This window comes from Fulmarus glacialis, unplaced genomic scaffold (genome assembly GCF_000690835.1).
Source record: "Fulmarus glacialis isolate BGI_N327 unplaced genomic scaffold, ASM69083v1 scaffold10499, whole genome shotgun sequence".
Taxonomy (NCBI): Eukaryota; Metazoa; Chordata; class Aves; order Procellariiformes; family Procellariidae; genus Fulmarus; species Fulmarus glacialis.
Genome location: NW_009233915.1, coordinates 41794 through 60573, shown reverse-complemented (window position 1 = coordinate 60573; position 18780 = coordinate 41794).

The window sequence follows — 18780 nt, the reverse complement described above, 5'->3', positions numbered from 1 at the left end:
TTGTACATTAAATCCTGATCCCCCCCAAAACCCTCTCGTCAATACTTACCAAACCATCACCTGAAAAAGAACCAAGGAAGAAGAGAGCAGTCGTACTGAGAATAAGTGTCCTGTCCCTGACAGCAACCAGCTGCTGATGGTTAAGGACACAAGGATGAGCAGGTCTAGGTGGTTGCTCTCTGATGCCTTGGGCTGTCCCTGTATTAGGGGCTTCACCAAACTCACATCTGAACCATTAGGAGAAAACCTCCCTATCAGTGAGTGTCTCTTCCCTGTTCCCCTTTCGAATCAATTTATATTTTTGACCTTTACAATATCTTTTTGGCAGGAACTTTTGCAGGGATGTTGCTTGAGATTATATTTCCTTTGGTTTGTTTCATACCTGCTCCTTGGTACATTCATTGTGTTCTCCAGAGCTCCTGTTTTTATGAGAAATAGGGAATAACTGTTCCCTGTTCAGCTCCAATTCACCATTCATTGTAGATCAGATTGTGTACTCCCTCAGTTATTTTAGTTTTAATTTTAGGTACATAAATAGTGCTATTGGCCTCTGTGCACTTAAAATTAAGCATGTTGTAAGGTGTCTGCCTGAGTCAGGACTAAGGCTTTTGTGCCAGTTAGCTTTCTCTTCACCATTAGACAGAGAAGTATTTGGATGTGCAGGTGCAGCACAGGATCCTTCGTGCTCCCTTTTTCCCACAAAAATGAAGTGCTGTCCAGTGAGGGATCCCTTGTGCTGAGCTCCTGCTTACGACTCCTGGAGATGCTGCTGTGCTGTGCTTAGGAGCTGGAGCTGCAACCAATGGAGCAAGATACTGGGTGCATCTGGGGTCCTGACTGTTCAGCCCCATGGTGCTCTTGGCAGTGATCTTTATGTATGGAATAAGGGGAGCAGCATGTTTGGCCCAGGGGGGTGCTTTCAGGCTAGGTCCTGGTGGTCCCCTGAAACCCCTCCACCGAGTGCGGGGAACACAGATCACTGGAAAGGGGTGTGGTGCCTTGCTCTGCATCTGCTTGGCTTTGATGAGCAGCTCCTCTGCTGTGCTTCGGGTCACAATATAGGTAAAGGCAAAGCAGAAAGGGTTTGTGCTCAGTCCTGTTGATTCTGGAGCAAAACTTGTTCACTCTGTCCTCTGAAATTGTATTCAGGCAGGATGAGGCCATAGACACATCTCTATGTTAGAGCATCTTTCCAATAAAAAAAAAAAACAACCCACCCTGTAGTTCAAAAAAACCCACAATGACTAAACAAATAGATCAAGACTCATTAATAACTGCAGACTCCATTGCCAGTTTAACATGAGGAGCAATTTAATTGGGATCTAGACTGCTTTGTATAGCTTCTTTAATGTAATTGAGTAATGCATATTGATTTTTCATGGGGCTCAAATCTTTTTTCTTCATCTCGTATAAGAAAGCCTGTTAAGGAATTATTAATCACACTATAATTGCTTTAAGATCTATGCTCTAATTAAAACCATAAATTCTTTATTACATCTTTATTTTAATTAGACATCCAGAAAGACAATAATTTTTACAAGAAAACCCGTACAATAAAATTACCCCGCTTAGCAATGCTTCAAAGAGCCTGTGCTTAGGACACACAGACTCCAATAGGACTTCTTAAATGAAGACATGCGTGATTCTAGTCATAATCAGAATTAAAGATGTCCTCTGAATGTAATTAAGTAACTTAACAATACGATCTTCTCTATGCAACAAAACTGGGTTTATCCACAGGAGTAAGACTTTACTTTCTCTTCTTGTTTTTCTTTTGTCTTTTAAAAATCTAGGATCGAAGAAGCATGTTCTGAAATTTTCAGAGTCTAATCAAAGGTTTAAAATATAATCCTACTGTAATGAAAGTAAGCTTATTATCATAACCACCTTCTGGTATTTTCTTTTGGGTGTCTTTGTTCCTGCTGTGATAGGTACTTTTTACCTGCCTGGAGGAATTAAAAATAAGCATATTTCCTCATCTATGTCGAAGGACCTGATATTTCTCTCATTTAACCTATTGGGAAACTAGGTCCTGGAGAACAGAGTCTAACCTATAGTTTGTGTGGGTGGTTTTTAGGTTTTTTTAACTGAGTCCTATGGGTCTGTGTTACTAGAATTTGACGATGTTCTAAAAGCACACAGTTTCACTTAATTTTTTTTTTAAGATTAAAATTATTTCTGTAATGTGAAATGAGATTGCAGTTTGAAATGTTAACAAATCCACAATTTGCTTGGTTTTAAGTCCAAAACCTTATCAGAAAGGTCAATAACTAGCTGTCTCAGACTGAAACTTTTCTTAGATACTAAGCATAATTGAGAGTTCACCTTATCCCAGTTCAGGATAAAGTGTCTCAGAGCGCTCAAAATGTTCACAGAGGAAACCTTGTAGGTTCCCCACTTGAATGGGGGTATGTGCCCAGAAATGCTTATCATGATTCTGCAATCTGTCCTTGCAATGGGTTCTTTGTTTATGGCCATAGTCTCATTGCAGCCAGGTAAGGAACCCGGGCCAAACAAAACATGCTTTTATCCATATTTATTTTGTGCGAGAAATGTAGCTGTTCATTCCTCGTTGCAAGGTGGATTTTAAACTGTGGCTGTGTGCAAAGCACAAGGTGTAAACTGCAGTGATATGCTTGTAACAGAAATGAATGCCTGTATCCCATTTTCCTTGAAGAATCTGCAGCGTGTTTCCTTTCAAATCCCAGAACGCCACTTCAGAGTGATGTGTTACTACTTAGGCCAACAAGGTCCAATTGAAAAGCCAGCTCATAGCCTAGCAGTTGGCAAATAGTAAAAAGATAGGTTTATTTGCCACTAACTCCTCCACTCATGACCGAAGGAAGCCGGTGCACAGCCAGTGCATTGCCTAGACATATCACTTGTCAGATAGTGTCTTGATGGTCACTTGATGCTCTTTCAAAATAGATGAAATAAGGTGTTGCTGGAGGGTTTGTTATAGTGCCAATTAGATTTGCATCTCTGGCTCTGCTCTGTGATCCTTACCTGTGCTAAGCAGTGACTGCTCATCTGGGTGGTGCCATAGAGGTACCCAGGGGCTGCAGTCCCAAGCTACTCTAATGTGGGCTGAAACACAGAAAGAGGGACTTGCAAACGTCCTGGTACTTCCCCTCCTCTTTTCTGCTTTTTTTTTTTTTCCACCTGCCACTCTTTTCCAGCATTTTTTATGGTTCTGTTCTTCTGTGGCTATTACTTTAATTTAACCTTTGCTTATTTACGGACTAGACTGCTGATAGTTTCAACATCTCCAAGGCATGGCAGATGCTGACACAGTACATAAGCTCAGGGTTTAGGTGCCCCATTTTCAAAGCATTGCCTCCACCTGGGACCTGAAGCCAAACCCACTGGCCTGGTCCAGACCAGATCATGGGGAGCCTTTCCGTTAGTTTCAGTGGGCTTTGAATCAGGATAACTTGAAACAGTGGAGGAAACCAGTGATCTAAGTGTGAATGGAAATGTTTGAAAAATGTGGACATATTCCCTAGAACAGTCTGCCTTGGCAATACATAGCAGTTGGTCAGAAGGATGATAGTACCAGCTTTCATCTAAGTGATAATGAAATTATGGGGGTGGAGGGATGCAGGAAAACCTATGCTTGAAATGCAGAGCACTGCCTACCACAGATAGATTAGCAAATAGATCAAACAGCATTGCCAGCCGTGCACTCCTCTGCCTCAAACGTTTCACTTATTCGGCAGTCCTTGTGAAGTTTGCAAGATGTATCTGCCCTGGCTCCCACTTTAGAGAGTGGGAACACAATGTTTTTTTCAGGCTTGAGTTCTGAGGCTTTGCTTTCCTGATCTGTCTCTGCTTAGCCTGAAAACAACTCAGCAGGTCTTCTGTGGGAATTAAGCAAACAGACTACAAGGTTGGGAGTACATTTTGAATACTTGAGTTGAGCAGCTGAAGTAGGGAGTGAAGGGATGTGCATCATCAAGAGCTCAATTTAAGCTATGTGCCCTTCTGAGAGGGATGGTTAGCTGTGTTTCTGGTTTTATTGTTGCTACATAGGTAAGCTGAAGTAAAGCAGAATATGGCATTGTAGCTTGACTGGTCCCCTCAAATACGATCTAGCTTCAGTTATACTAGTAGGGCTATTGCAATATATGAACCTGGGTTTACTGAGATTTCCTCCCCAAAAATGGACAAAGAAGTCCAGGATTTACCTTAAAGATTGCTAACAAGAAGAGCCAGAAGGCTGTGGGTGGAAAATATTAAGTATCATGAATTTATAGGTATATTAAAAGTTATTAAATAAATAATAGTTAATTTGTAGAGACCAAAGTACAGTGAGCCACTCAGGTGAATTAATGTGATCATTCTTTCTGAAAAGCATTCTCAAATGTGGGAAACTTTTAGACACCTCTATCAAGAGAGCAGATATCTATTCAATCTTCTTACTACCCAAATAGAAATCAAAACAATAAATAGGCTTTCTATTATGTAGGAAACGACATTATTTAACCTGTCAATACATTTCAGCAAAAAATCAAAAGGGCTTTTTGACATCTTTGGCTTTTGAGCTCCATTAAATGCTTAAGACTTGCTATTCCTTTCATGGGAATCCCTGGGTGGATTTCATACTCAAAGATTCAATATCTATTTCTTTAAGAATCAAAAAACATACATTAAGCAATTATTTACTCAGATAATTTGTATGTATTTAGTATCCCTAAGTCACTGATCTTATTATAGATATAATCTCTTTTCCCCCTTTGAGAAGCAGATAACCTTTTTTACTATTTCAAATATCAGGAAACGGTTATTCTCAATTTCTCACGAATGTGACAGAGGGAGGTAGATATCACATGACACTGTTGAGCAGAAATATAAAAAAGGAAATGCATAATGAAATTGTGGAACTCATGGCCGCAGGATGCTGCAGGACCAAGGGAATAAAAAACAATGAGAAATTAATTGAAGAAAAGTCCATTGGAGGCCATTAAATGAATCTCTATCTTTCAGATTTCTAGCAACTGGGGACATTGGATAATTCAAGACCAAGCAGTCACTGTAAGAAATAAGGCATCTGTTACTGGACACTTTGCAGAGAGGATGTTAGGCTAGAAAGGGTCTTGCTCTGATCTATATTGCATGTTTTTAAATGGTAGGAGAAATAAATGAGAAACTTATAAATGATTGTATACAACTATTTACCCTCAGAAGATGCGCTAACCAGTCTTGTGTGTCCAGCTGCGGGCAGGATTGCAGTTCTCCCATGTGTGGGTGTTGCTGAGCGAGCCCCGATGCTATGGCTCAGGGGTGCTTGCCTGGGGCAGAAAGCAGCACCCATCCAGCCCCGCTTCACTTGGGGCATCCCAACACACAGGTGCTTGCCAATTGCTTCAGCTTCCGAATGGGCTCATTTTGGTGCCAGCTCAAAGCCATTTCATAAGCAGTTCTTGTAAATGAGCAGCAAAGCAAGAAATGTCCAGAGCAATAACTTCTTTAGGCTCGGCCAGCAGGACTGGGAACAGCAAACCTAGCCAGGTGTCTGTGTCTTGTTCGGCACAGATCAATGAAGAGCAAGGTCTTTTTTTTTTTTTTCCCCTTCCTTCCTGACTCTGCCATGGGTGATGGGAGTAGAGCTTTTTAAGAAAATGGATGATACTGAGGCCATTTTGTAATACTATCTAAAGTGTTCATGCCATGCAACTAACTCCAAATTCCTTGTTCTTAAGTAGTTCCTCTGCTCTGGATACATGTGGTAACTCTAGCATCCCAAATCTACCCTGCTTGCCCCCAGCCTTGGGGATCTGTGGAGATAGTGTCTTTCTACAGCTGCATCCATCTCCGCTTTGATCCTCTGGAGCTGATCCTCCAAACTGGGTAACTCCAGACATGCCCCCTGCCTCCATGCATGTAGATTTTAAGGTGATATAAACCACATCTTTCCATTCCCACAGGCTTACATTGGCTTCCAAACTCCTGACCTGGCATATATGACAAAACACCGCTTCTCCCCTCCTGTTTTCTTCAAGCAGGAGCTAACTTCCTTTGTCATTATATCTGAGTAAGCCTATAGCCTGTAGGGACATGAACCACATACTTGCCTGTATTTCCTGGGGACAGTGTGACAGGGCTGCAGAAAGAACAGACTGAAGACATTTTTCCTCTATTATTACAGTTCCTGTCTGCACTATGGATCGTTATTGCACAATCCCCACTTGTTTTGCATTCAAAATGTCTCCACGGATATGGATGCAAATTCCACACGTTAGTACACTGACAGGTATTTAATATGAATAGAGAAAGCCGAGTGAAGATTGAAATCTTCAATTCTTTAGACATCCGTACAAACACTGAAACTGCTAGCTGTTATAAATGCCTGTTGACAGTGCAGCTGAACTCCAGGTTCATAGCAGTAAAGAGGCAGAAATTTTATTGTTTCTGTGGTCTGACAACACCCTGAAGGCTGCTTGTGATGGCACAGCTCGGCTACTACAGATTAGAAAAAAGTGGGGAGCCTGTGCTCCACCCAGCTGCTGTTGGCAGCTCTGGCTCAGGTCCTGCCTGCCAGCCCTGGGCTGGGGATGCATACAGATCATGGTGCCAATTGCTCACACGGGGTAACTGGAGATAATTTTACCTGCCCACTGATCGTGCTGAGCTCTGATGGTGGAAGAAAATCAGTGTGGTAACCAGCAATTAAGTTGTATGGAAAGATGCATTTCTCACCTCCTTCCTATTGGGAGCCAAATTATGCCAGAGTGCTTTACACCTGCCCTCCTCAACCGCGACATCTCTGCCTCCCTTCCCTAACCCCTGCCTCGCAGTGTGCTTTTTGCTTGACCTGCCGTCTAATCAGAGACTGAATCTGACCCTTGTTCTCTCAGTTTGCCCCTCCTGTGAGAGCAGACACGACGGTGAGTTTTGCTTTGGTGGTGCCTTGAGAGCAGCCAGGCTGCCCCAGGCTCACTGGCATAAGCGCAAGAGCTGCTGCGGTGTCGCTGGGGGCTGAGCATCCAGGTACCTGCGGGGAAGGCTGTTCACCAGTGGCACCAATCTGTCCAGCCTGTTGTCTCCTGGAGGTGGAAGAGCTATTTTAGCTGTGAAACCCCAGAAGTGAGCATCTCGCTTGTGGCCAAGCCCTCAGCTGTCGGTTTTGTGGGACTTGAGAGCCTGAATTAATCTCCAGCTCTACCACTGCTGAGGATGGACTGCTCTGCGGAGCCTGTGCCATAACCGGATGAATACTACCTGATAAAGGCAACAAGAGGGAGAGGCAGCTACAGTACAGAAAGTGTTTTGTCCATCAATTACCCCCAATTCTTCATCCAGAAAGATTAAAGGCTGTTTGTTTGCAGTTATGTGTAATGTCATGCTCTGTTTGTCATCTTAATAGCTCTCCTGGGATCATAAGACTTGCCTAAATGCTACAGTGCCACCTTTCAGAAAACAGCCTACTAAAACTAATTAATAGTGCACCCTAGTTAACGCATGCAAACTTGGCATTATTAGTCTAATTAAAAGGATTTTAACAATCTGAGTTCCCTTCTCTCTCCCCCTCACAGACTCCAACATATGCAAGTCAAGTAAATTAAACCCATTAATCACCATTGGTGAAAATGATATAGGTGCCTGTAACATGGGCTCATCTCTGAAGAGAGACACTAACAGGCCTCATTATGTTTAATTTCACTCCTTAGCAAAGCATAATAAATACAAATTGTAACATCACAATAAAATATTTAATTATTCACGAGTTTGGTAAGAAACATAATTAGCTTACTGGTATGTGTCTTCATTTGGGTGATAATGGATCCAATTTAGGAGCTTAACTGTTTCTGGATAAAGGTTGAAAATGAGAGTTTTTCCAGGACTTTATTGCTTAAACTTAAAGAGAATGAGCCCATTTCCACAATCTCCATTACCTCCTGTGGAGAAAGCTGCACGGACATCCCAGCCCCTATGACCCCATTTACCTGGAGCTTTCCTGCCCATGAACAGGCTTGGGCTGATCTCTGCAGTCTTGCAGAGATACGGGAAACTGAGGGCTGATGGTGTTTCCAGAGATGACACTAGAGAAATCCCAAAGAACAAGATGTCAATATTTTAAGCTTAATACTGGTGGATTTTTAATTTGCTGCATAAAGACTCTGCTTTGGGTTTTGCAGCTGATTTGAAATCCAGGGGTTTCCATGCAGCTATATGATGAGCCACAGCTGGGAAAGACCTGCCAGAGCATCACAAGCAGTTTAGGCTATGTCCCATTCGCAAAGGGGGGTGGACTGGATGGAGAGCATGCTTACCCGCCCCACCTCCCTCCAGCCCATCTACATCCCTGAACACAAGCCTGGCCATAATAAAAATGTCCCAGGAGCTGGTGGATGGGCCTGTGGCTTGCAGAGGCAGCGTTGCTGCAGCTCAGGGGTGCAGGAGTTAACCTGATGCACCGCTCGGTGCAGGAGGCGACCGTGCTGGCAATTTAGTGGCTGCTGTTTGCTTTTATGGGATCCTAATTTTATTTATTTTATGTTCTCCTTATTGCACGTATTTAGGTGACAGATGTGTACGTTCCTTAATCTCTTCCTCATTACCCTATGAAATTGTAGCTGCATTTGGACAGCTTTCAGACAAAGATAAAAGAGGAGACAAAAACTTCAAACATATGGAAATTTGCAGAGACCCTGGACTGACTGCTGGTGGGGAGATCACTGAACACATAGTTAGAGGAATTAGTTAAGACTGGTGGCCTTTGAGTTCATGGTGTCTGAATGCAGATGTAAGGGAAAGCATTGCTCAAGCAGCAATGATTCCAGCTTTTGATTACGTATCATACAGGAGGGAAGGAAGCTTAGGGGTGGATTAATGCTCTGAACAGATTAATTAATTGTATTTCCAATGCACTTGCCATGTACCTCTGCACTGTAACCTTTGCTTAAAGAAAAAAAACACACCAGGAAAACCTAGGATGTCTCAGCACCTGCATGATGCAAATTGTACAATTCAAACTCTCTTTGTAAGGTAATTAACAGTGGGGAGATTGATTGGTTTGGCAGAATATAGTCTCTTACCACAAAGGGAACAGGAGCTTTATACCAAACTTAAGAAGAACAAGGCACTGTATTTTTGCTTAATTTGACTTATTTTGCATTATTTGCCATACCCATTTTACTTACCCTATCATGATGTCCCCTTCACCATTTCCCATTTCTAAATAGATTTTCAAAAATCCCCGAAAACATGAATTATATTGTCTTTCCAAAGAAGGCATTCCAATTAGTGCAAGAGAGTGTGAATATAAATTTGTGATCAACATTATAAATGCAGAGTGAGTGTTATTTCTTCTTCCGCTAATTCTTCTGAGCAAGATTTACTGTCTTGGTGAGTTTTTTTTAAATAAATTAAATATAACATGAACTAGATAGTTGTTCACATGGAGCTAGATCTGGAAAGGCTCATTAATCACTAGTTTAAACCCCAGAGTATCCAGTCATCCTAATTAATGATTCAGTGCTGAACTTTACTCTGGCAGTGGCAGCAGAACCAAGCTATTACCCATCTCGGCTGATAGGGACCGAACGAGTTGGAGGAAACGAAACAGCCCTTTGGGCTGGTGAGGCAGCGCTGCCACTGCCCAGACAGCTCCCTACCGACCTGCGCCCACCGCGTGGGCAGCGCTGGTGCTCGTTGATGCGTAATGCAGCTTCTGCCACTGCCTGATAGCCCCGTTTGCAGCATTTGGCTGGCATAGGGTTCAAATCACAGCCCTGGGGGACGGGGTCGAGTACCACAGGGTAACACTGCACCTCTCTGGGGGGAACTGCATCCAGTTGCTGCTCCTCAAACAGCAGTGGGCTCCCATATATATCGTAAGATGGAGTGAGAGGTTTAAAATGATCCTGAAGTCTAAGTAGGGCACCCGCAAGGGAGAACGGTCATACCTGTCTCCAGCGGGTGCTCCAGCAACTGTTTAGGTGAAATGGAGCATATTTATGGGGGATGAGGATTTCTAGCCCCCTGGATTCCTGGTAACCCACTGGCTAAGGTGCTCCTTTTGGCGGAGATGCAGGACCCCGGGAAGGGGAGTATTTTGAAGCCGTGTCTATGCGTGGTGCCTGAGGTCTCCTCTGAATCCTATCTGGGGTCCTGATACTTCATGCACGGGAACAGAGCAGTTTTTGTGCAAGCCAGTGCATAATTAAAGGCTGCAGAATTGAAATTCGTTCTTGTAATAGGAAAATCATAAATCGTAATCCTATTATTCAAATGAATTTATCTGCTCTTTAGGGCTACATTAGTTGTGTATTTCATTTATCTGTGTTTCTAAGGCAAAAAATTCACACTATTTCAGTGCTTTTTTGCTGTAATGTTTTAGCATGTAAATGCTTTGCATTCCTCACAGATGCCAAGGAAACGACATTGTCTTCTGGTTTTGTTGTAGGTGCTTTGTTTATTATATATCGGCAGGAAACTCCATTAGGAAAGCGTTTCATCATGCCTTAGAGAACAAGAGACACACTCAGGCCCTAGATTAGCAAAGCAACAAATTACGAATTTCTTTGCCTTGCTACAGTCATGCTGCCTGGACGTTAATTAATTAGGTGGTCTTGAAGGGTTGAACTTTGCTGACTTCGGGGACAGTAGGTTTTTTTGTTTCTTTTTGGTTTTGTTACAGGTAAATTCTTACAGGACAAAGTTAACTTGAACATAGTCTCAGTGCATGGAAAATCTGCAGAGAATGGGTTTTGCAGTTGCGTCGTTGGTTTGGACATAAAGTCTTCATCAGCTGTTGTTATAGTTAACATGAGAGCTCTTAGGGCTCTACTCACCTAATCCTTAACACAGAATCAGGGCCTTTGCAGCAGCAAATAATTTTTATTCTTGTTGATTTTTTTAGCCTGGCTAGTGGGAGCTGGGAAATTTTAGCATATGTAATTTGAATTATTTCATGAAACATTTAACAAGGGCCTATTTCATTCTTCACTAAGACAAGTTGATATAAGAAGGATGATGTTATGGTTAATGTAAATCATAATTATTGCCAGGTGCATCACTGAACTGGGAAATTGTGCTAAAAATGTAAGTTTTGCTCCATTTCATATTGAAAAATTACTTTGCAGCCTGACAGCCATTAATCTCCGTTACAGGAATGTTATTCTTTATTTTGGTAAATTACAGCAGTAAGACATAACAAGGCATAAATTATCAGGCCACAGGAGTCCACTTCACTCAGCTAAGCTGGGCTCAAACAACCCCTGACGGTGAGAAGAACCAAGCCACCTACGCCCCGCACCCCCAACCCAGTGCCGTCCACCCTGGGGGGCACTTCAGGTCCCCACATAGCCAAGCCTTCAGCAACTCCGTTCCCCGAAACTTGTCTTCTAGATGTATCTAAAATAGATTGTCGTAAGAGTGCTCAGCATCTTCATAGCTCCCATGAGGCTGTACCCAGGGAAGATTTGTGGGATGGGTGCTCTTCATCTGTTGGCATTGCTAAATCCTCTCTAAACATATGTTTTCTCATAAAGCAGGGCTTCAGGAAGAGTCCCCTTTTTATCCAACAGCTTTATTCTTAAAGCAGGATGGGATATCTGTGTTTGGTATCCTGCTCTGCAAGGGGGGATACAAAACTGTATCACTTTATTTATTGTCAGGGGATGAATTGGCTATTCCAAGGCAGAAGTTTGAGGTATTTGCTGACTTATAATAAAGCTCTTCCAGAAGTGAGTAGCTCTGTGTTGGGCTTGGTGGAAGGGGAAGCACAATGGCAAGCAGGACTCTAAGAGTCTCTTCTTCTAGCAGGGAGAGTATTCGTATAAGGGAATATTTATTATAAAATATCTAAACTTCCTCAGAGCAAGTTGCTGCTCTTCTCAGTTTATGCCACAACGTCAGGAGTATAGAGTCCTAGTAGTTTTTGCTTTATAAGCAGAAGAAGCAACTAAATGTGAGTTTCCTACAGCTGAATTATTCAATAAAAGGGTGTAGGTTTTTGAGATGATTCTGCACTAGGCTTTTCACGTGCTTCCAGTGAAGTAGTTTGGGTTGGTCCTACTCCATTTACTGTGAAGCCAGCCTCTAGGCTACTGACTCCATGAATGGTATGAAATTCAGCATATTCTTTACTTTTGACAGATAGATCTTTCTGCATATAAATGATACTTCTTCTCTTCCTCTCAAACACTTTTGGCAGCTATTCCAAATCAGTGTAATCATTGTAACTCTGTTTTAAAAAACATCATAGGATTGTTCATCAGCACACCACCACCTGCCACACAAAGCTTAAGTCTAAGTAGGTGAATCTTGGGGACTCTCTATGAAGTGCCTGTATCTCCCATTTTGTTGAAGCTCAGTTCCTTATACTCAAATCACTGTCCAAAAGCTCTAAGGACCCCTCCAAGGCTTTTTATTAATGATTGTGCAAGCAATACTTCTCAGAAGACTCTTTATTAAATCCACCCTCACATTTGTTCTGCACACTTCATCTTTGACAACTTCCTGAGATGGGATGAAACATTTTGACAACATAACTGAGGGATAGACCAGAGCAAAGTCTGTCTGCCTTTAGTGACCATTTTTAATTTTCATTATGTCATCCTCAGGCTGCTGGGGAAAGGGGCTGGAAGGGACGTGTCTGCGTCTTGGCATCTCTGGTCTCTTCACTTTCAAAAAGCAATATTGAAAGCATTAGAAGTGCACAGCGAAGCTGAAGTGTAGCCTGTGAAAATGATGATAACAGCAAATGGGAAACCATTTAATGCTAGATATGTTGGTTAGCTTGACAGCACTGTGAGAGTTTTGCCAAACCTGAAATGTATGCCTTGATAGTGCAGAGTCGGCAGAAAAGACCCGAGCCAGCTGAATCGCCGTGCTTGCGTTCGAAGAAATTGCAGCAACAGATGTGAGTCATGTTGCACTTCGGGGTTTGCTGGAAGCATGTGAGAGTAATATTGAGCTGCCCTTTACCTAAGCGAGGCAAGAAGTGAAATTAAATACATTTCCCTAAAGTTGGTGACTCAGCCCAAATGGTGCTCACAGGTTCATTAGTAACTTACCTGATAAATTTGATTTGCATAGGGATGCAATTACGTGTAGCTACCTTCAAATGATTACTAAAAAATTATTGGCATTTTCCATACTTTAGAATCTGGAAAAGAGTTGAAGTGAAAGGGGTTTTAGTAGGACCGTTACCATTTGATAGTAGGGAATACTGCACCAAAAACATTTCTCTATGTGCCATTTTCTGGGCTCTTAAAAGAAATCTAATGTCTCAGCCAGAAAGAACAGATGTGAGAAAATTGTAAAATGGTTGCCAAGCATTATGAATTAACTCTGCTGGTCAGATGTTCAACACCCCCAGTTGATTGTCTGCTAATCTATGAGTGGAGTAAATCAATCATTATCCAGGCTCAGGATATCTAGGTAGACCATAGGAAGCCTCTTGATTAATACGCACATCCTCACCTAGATGATGGTTAGCTCTGCAATTCATGGTTAAACTGAAGGCAGAAAGAATTGCTTTTTAATAACCTTGATAATAACCCTTCTGATAGCTCCATTTAGACATCATTATTGAATAATAGCCTGTGCATGTCATCAAGTCGCTCTGACATTAGAACAGAAAATATACAAATATCCTGGTCATGCCACTGATCAAACAAGAGACAAATCCTCTTCTGGGGCAAATTAACATAGTTCCCTTGATATTAACAGAATGGAGTAGAATTTCTAAACAGACACCAAACCAAAATGATGTTTAAAATTTTGATCCAGTATGTAAGATTTTATATGTGTAAGATTTTATATATATAAGATTTTATATGTATGAGATTCTTAAAAAAACCTTAACTGCCCCTATGCTGTCATTCTGGCATTGTGAGGCATCTAACCTCGTGCTTAGTGGATCTGTGATAGACTTGAAGCTGCAGGGTGATGCAGATGGATGGACACCACAGCCAGCAGGGACCTGAGCCATTGCAGACCACAGAGGTGTGGGGAGATGATCAGGGCTGTTACAGCGTGGTGAGCCAAAACTGTAGGTCTCAAAGGTTTACAGCCATTTATCACAACTACTGTTGTGGCAAAGGAAAACAAGTCTGGAGGGGCTGTTGGTACACACACAAACAGAAAACAAATGTGGACTATTCCTGCACCACTCAGAACACCTTATAGAGGGAGATGTGTTCATTACTGCAATATGCTACCATCAGCTCAGCAGTGGCAGCAGTAATACCACAGTGAATTACATCAACTGGTTATTATCTGGTCCATGACATACTGCATCTGAGCTTGCTCCCAACACTGGAATCTCTGCTGATTCAAGTGGGAACAAGATTGTGTCCAGCATGAAGTACCTGATACTCTTTGCACAGTTAGCATAACTTCAGCCATGCATGGCATGTGAAATACCTATTCATGGAGGTTTTTGTTTATTTTTTCCTCCATTAAACCAATTACTAGCTAATCATTTTGTATAAAATAACACAATATGACATTATTAGATCTGATCTGTGCAAACCCTTTATGTGTAACAGCCTTGGTTTAATTTCGTTTGTAGGATTAACAAACAAATCTAACAGCAAAACTGGCATTAATGAAAGCAAAAGCGAAGGCAAATAAATGTCACCCATATTCAAGGCAGTGCTAAATGATGTAAGTTTTATTTAAATTTTCAGCTCTGATGACATGAAGCTAGGAGGAATCTTCATGCCATATAGTCAGCAAAGAGAACTAAAATTATACGATCACATTATTGGCTGTTTCTGTCAGGTTAACACTCCATGGTCCCTGTCGAAGTCCTTTCCTTTTTCTTTTTGTGTTAATACTGCATTTATTATGGTGTCGGCTCTGTGTGTGTGCACCCATTCCCCTGGGTGGCCCCAGCATGAAGCATTTACTGGCTGGGCAGAGAGGTGAGACCCGGGTGAACAGCACAAATCAGTGAGAGGAGAAGAGAACAAAGAAGCTAATATGACTGGCCAGGTATGTGGATGTGATAGCATGCCTGCTGCCTTCTGCAGGTTGTGGGCCCTAAGGAGAGCTGACAACGGAGGAGCTTGAGGAAAGCCAGCTCAGAAGACAGAGCTGCAAGAGGTCCCAGAGGGCTCTGCAAGGAGGTGTGACCAAACCCTGTCATTCACCATTGTGCACTGGTATGTCCTGGCGGTGGTTTACCTTCATCCCTCCATTGTCTGTTTGTTTTGCTGATTTGAAATTAATATCAGCCATCGATCCTAAAGGGTTTTTCCAAGGAGATCGGTATTGTCCTCCAGTTCCAAATAGGCAAGCTGAAGGAGGAGGAGGGGAGTCGATGTGTCGAGGTTGCTCAGCACCTGCAAACCAAGACCTTTCTCTTGGGTCTCTCGTATGCCGATGGACCACTCTGTCCTGCAGCGAAGGCTGGGCAACAGATGGCAAACAAAGTCAAGGAGGTGGTGATGGAAAGATGACAATATTCACATCACTTTACCTCTTCCAGATGTATTTAGAGCAATAGATATTTTTCCCGATTTAGAAATGAAAGACTTATTTGCTCTAAGTTTTGTCCCCTGAGTTGTTCCTTATAGGCATGCTGTAAAGCTAAGATGACAAAGCAATACTGCAATATTGAAGAACCTGACTTTTTGAAGGAGGATTTGAAAGAGCATTTGCAGGGTAAACGTTTCTTATTGTCCTCATTCAGAGAGCTCTGGCTCTGTTAGGGATGTACAGTAACAATTTTTCTTGAGCTTCTAGGTTCTTCACAACTTGCTGTAGTCCGGTGCTTTGCAAATGCCAGTGAAAAACTCCCTAAAGAATCAAATCCCAGCCTAGCTAAATCAGAGATATAAACTGAAAGGTGCCTATAAATCACAGCATGCTTTATAACTCCATTCATATGCAAACAGTATGTTAGAGCCCCTATATTAAGCAATGGAGCTGTGCCAAACAGCTCTGTGGACAATTCTATATTAGCTGCCAAGAAAATATGATTTATCCGAAAGCTTTGCATACAAAAAAACTTATACTGACTCCCAGGTGGCTTTTTTCCTCACCCCTACTACTTATGGCAGAAAAGAATATTTTGCGTTGACAAGCCAATCAGCTGTCAATTAGCTGATTGATGTGCTCAATGCCTAACACCATGCAGCCGAACAAATTGTCACAGTCCTGGAACCAGGAGTTGAGTTTTAGCGCTCCCCTTCCTGCCCCGCTGCTTTTTAAGTGGGTGTGAGGATTCATCCGGGAGTAGAAACAAATTTTGGGGAAGAAAGGCCCCCCCAGGCTTTGCGCTTGCACCGACCCCTCAGCCTTGTGTTTGGGCAGATTTAGAAGGTTTTTGCTTCTCTTTAAGTTTTACTTTGCCAAACTTCAGAACCGGTGGTAACAAGAGTGACTACGATTTCAGCATAAAATCATCACTGCTTACTGGGTTGGGGTTTTTTGTTCTATTTACATTACCTCTAGTAATCCTTATTTACAATTACATTTATTCCCAATGCTTTTGAGGCAAACCGACACACTTAGTTTGCTGTAAAAAATAAGGAATCTGGTTTTTTAAATAGAATAACTTGAGTTCTTTATTTGCCTTCTCCTTCTGTGAATCTGTAACACGCAGTCAGATCTCCTTCTTATGCATTGGTTATACATTACGGATTTCTTATTCTCTATATCAATGGCTGTTTATTCAGTTGCACGGTGGAAGGAAAAGAGATGCAAACCTGCTAATATTAGTATCATAGGACCTAAATATACTCCTTTCTTGCTTTCTCTCTCAATGGAAGCTGACTTCTAATTTCCAAACTTCATGCCTTCAGAAAGCCATACGATACCCATTTGTCTGTACGTTGGCATTGTTCAATAGCTGAAACAGTTTTTCTCCTTCTCTAGGACTTGTTCCCCTTATATATATGTTCCCCTTATAATGAGGTTTAAAGTTTTCCAGTGGTTTAAATCAGTATTTGCTGCATTTTTTTTTTTCACATTTCCTTAAGTTTCTCTTTAAAGGTAAAGACAAAAATTAATCCTTCTCAACAGCGAGCGGGTCTCTTCTCTCAGTTATTACCGTGATGACAAAAATTAATCCTTCTCAACAGCGAGTGGGTCTCTTCTCTCAGTAATTACTGTGCTGGTTTTGAGGTGCTGATAGTGGACAGTTAATCTTGAAGGACAAGAGTGTGATGGGAGAGGGAGGTTCTCATTCCACAGTCGTATTCCATGGGCACATCCCCAGGTCTGTGCCTCAGCTTTCCCTCCTTTTCTGTGGTGTTCGATGGGGCTGTTTAGCAAAGTGGCTGTGTAATGCCTACAGTAAGTGTGTATCCTGACAGGGCACATGGGAGCTTGAGGGAACATCCCGAATTTCTCTTTCTGATGGATGTTTGGAAGCACTTCTTGGATGTAACTGCAAGACTGCAGAAACAACTGCCTGGCAGTTTAGCAGGGAGCGGTTAATGAGGGTGTTGTGCACAAGTGGAGGAGTCTTTGACGTAGTTCAAGTGGGATGTTGTTTTCCGTTGGAGTGGAGTGTCATTTTTATTTGAAGAGCGATGCAGTTTGGAGAGGATGTGAAGTAGGAACATGCTTGATTTCCTGGGCTGAGCATGATCCAAGATGCATTCATTGCTCTCTGTGACCATTTGTATATAAACCTGCCCACTTCTCATTTCCACCTTAACGTGACAGGTATGAAACTCTTCCGTTTGGAAAGGTAGAGGGACTCCAAACCTGCCTGCGCTGGTGTCGCAGGGAAGCAAAGGAGGTGGGAAATGTGCTGCACCTGGACAGTGAAAGCAGGGATAAAAGGAGCTACTGTACATGCAGGATGTCTTCCTCCTTTTCCAGCTGTAACATGATGTAAAGAAAACATAATGCAGGATGCTCAGGATGAATAATTTAGGGAGAAACAAGGGGTATAAAATTAGCGAGCTGTGAATATGCAGCCAAGACAGCAACCTGAAGCTGTGTCTATGCATCATTTTCAAGGCAATATTGGATTTTAAACTCTTATCTCCAGATGTTAATCCTTAATGGGAGCAAAGCTGGAGCTTGGCTTCCACAACTCAATTTGTAAAATAGCAGCCACATGTTCCCTTCATCCCCCCATTGTTTTTATCACATAAAATGCAAAATTGCAATTCCCCTGCTTAATTTTTCTCCCATACAGTCTTCCCATTTAAAAGAGTTATCATCCAAAAACCCATTAAGCAATGTTTTTGTCTCTTATTACGGGAATATGCTGTTTTACTGCAAAGGGTTACAGTTTTCAGAGAATTGAGCTAGCCTCTGACCCTGTCCCAATTCATTCTGAGTCCAAATTATTGATCCACTTTGACTTCTAGAGGCCAGATCCTTATCTGGTAAGGACTAGTCCAACTCCTTAGTACACACTGAGGCTGCCGTGGTACACGCTGGCCATCCATACACTCTGCCCTGCTCTTGTGAGCAGCAGAAGATAACTGTCCTACTTGTAGTCATTACAACTGATTTTGCACATAGTCACCTGCACAAAGTGAAAATCCCTTTTTATTTCCATGCTTCCATTTTTGAATGAGGATTTTCAATTAGTCAGTGCAATGAGAGATGAGCACCGATGAATATACAGGTATCTAGTTTAGTCTTACAGGGAGGAATACCTAAAATTTATCCCCTCATTTATTTCTGTGTACCAGGGAGAAAATTGCTTCTCTGTCACAGTGGCAGCTGTTGAATTGGAGGGAAAGACGGTTGAAAAAAAGCGGTACGCAAGAAATTTGGAGAGGATGGACAAAGCCATGCAGCATTTAAGGGGAAATGATTCAGAATCGATCCACAGTCTCCAGCTTTGGGGCTGCA